This window comes from Bactrocera tryoni, unplaced genomic scaffold (genome assembly GCF_016617805.1).
Source record: "Bactrocera tryoni isolate S06 unplaced genomic scaffold, CSIRO_BtryS06_freeze2 scaffold_925, whole genome shotgun sequence".
Taxonomy (NCBI): Eukaryota; Metazoa; Arthropoda; class Insecta; order Diptera; family Tephritidae; genus Bactrocera; species Bactrocera tryoni.
In genome coordinates, this window is record NW_024396572.1 from 683,200 (window position 1) to 685,353 (window position 2,154).

The following is a 2,154-nucleotide window of genomic DNA, read 5'->3' on the forward strand; positions in this document are numbered from 1 at the left end:
CATCAACAGGTACTCAACCATTACCGATCGTCAACTATTGCTCAAAGAAATCTTGAGCAGATTTAATGATAAATAGCAATAGCAATGCAGTCATTAATTTCACAATTTGGCGCCAGCATTGCTAACCTAACAAATGAACTATTGCACATGACGTAACATGTGTCTTCGATCAAGAGTAAGGCCCTCTTATGTATCTCTTTATTCATCTCAAGATCGTAATTTCTGGAGGGGATACGAATTTGATGCAAGTCGAGCCATGCTAACGCGGCGCTTTTAAGAACTGTTCATAAATCTGAACATACGGCCCACGTTGAAGTGTTTACACTTCAAAATAATTCAAGTATTTTTCAGATGCCTAATTTCTCAAAGTATAGACTGGCGACCTGTTCATCGAGTATTTTCGGCAACAGAGGCACATCTACGTTGTATTTGTCAGCCTTGGTCCACAAGAAGTTGAACATCTCAAGCTGGGATGACCGTGCGCGAAGCCCAAAGTTACCAGGCTTGGGGTTTGTTATTAATCTTCTCCTTGGCATTGGCATTCAAACATGCGACGTCGATTTCACAATCGAAATTATCAATATTACAAACGATGTCATCGTCGGGCATGTGTTCAAAATGTGCGCCAGTAATAATGTCCTTGCAACCAGTTGTTGTTACGAAGATGCTAGCTTCTTTGTATGCCTGCTCCATGGTGGTTACTTCATAGCCTTCCATAGCCGCTTGCAAAGCAATGATGGAATCGATTTCGGGGACAATAACGATTCCGCCGAAACTAGAGTTTATGCACAACTTTTACCAATATCACATAACCAGCAACACAGCACACTTTGCCAGCAATCATTACATCGGTGGGCCGTTTAATACCATCAATTAGCAACCCGCGACAACCATATAGATTATAGAATTTACTTTTGGTCACCGAATCGTTGACGATGATGGCTAGCACACCGAGGCGTCTCTCCTTCACCATTTTATATAAATTGTGTACACCGATTGTAGTTTCTTTGCTCAAACCCTTGAAGCCCTTCGGGTACTGCGGGAACTTTTCATGCACTAAGTTTGTCAAATCACCACTATTATCGAGAATAAAGGAGTAGTACACCCTGTGCACCCTCCTCCCTGTGAACATGATGACGTCGTGAATCATTGAGATCACTTAATCCTCTTCAAATGTCGTTGAGTATTTCAAATGTTTTGGTGAATTTAAGATTTGGTGCCTTTCAAATGAGTATTGAAGTAAATTGATGTGGACAATTATATCCCACGCTGTCCTGGTCAACTCAACAGAGAACCATTTTTCAAAAAATACTTCAGAACTATTTTTAAAAATTTTATATCATTTTAAGCATGGTAAAACTATAAGTAAGCTTAACAAAGTAAGTATAACGTCTATTATTTTTCTTGTGTTCTAGTTCGAGTCGACCGCATCTCTCTGTATTAATTATTTGCATACTTTTTCTTCAGTAAGAAAAGGATAAACATTGTGCATCGCTCTCTACGATGTGCCATTGCTTATCCGTACGTCTACATTTACTATATTTGCCATCTTTGCTTAAAATGTCGTTTTCATCTTCATTAGAGAGAAGTAAAGAATGCTTAGCATCCTCTGAAAGATTATTACTTTGGATCCTACCTCCTACTCGTATAATATTATTGTTGTCTACAATTGGAGGCACAGTAACTAGTTTGGAATTTATTGGAGTTTGTTTATTAGAATTAATTAGTTTTAGTTTAAAATCAAAATATTTTTGTGTACTTGACGGACTATATAATTTAATGCTTTTCATTTATAATAAATTTTATTCATTAATGGTTTTTAGTAACGATATCTATAAATTTAAATATGTTAATTATAACGTTTTGTAGGAATACGAAACCATTTTTTATAGTTTATATTCTTTAGAATTGTTCGTCTTTCAGTTGAAATGTTTGTTTTTCGGTTAATATCCACCGGACTCTCTTTTGAGAAGAAATACCTTCAATTATTTATGTTGGTGTAAGTTTTTATGAAATGTACTCTATTAGTCGCAAATATCTGTAAGCGTCCAGGCTCTAGCTGTAACCAATTCAGTATCATTGTGGAATCTGTATGAAAGTAAAGAGAATTGTGTTAATCCCACGAAGAGAGCCGCACAAAGTTCCAGCTGCGGT

At 36.8% G+C, this 2,154-nt stretch overlaps 1 pseudogene; it reads right to left on the reverse strand.

Moving 5' to 3' along the window:
- Nucleotides 1–326: 326 nt before the first annotated feature.
- Nucleotides 327–1,132, reverse strand: LOC120782067 (annotated as a pseudogene).
- Between the last annotated feature and the right edge of the window lie 1,022 nt (nucleotides 1,133–2,154).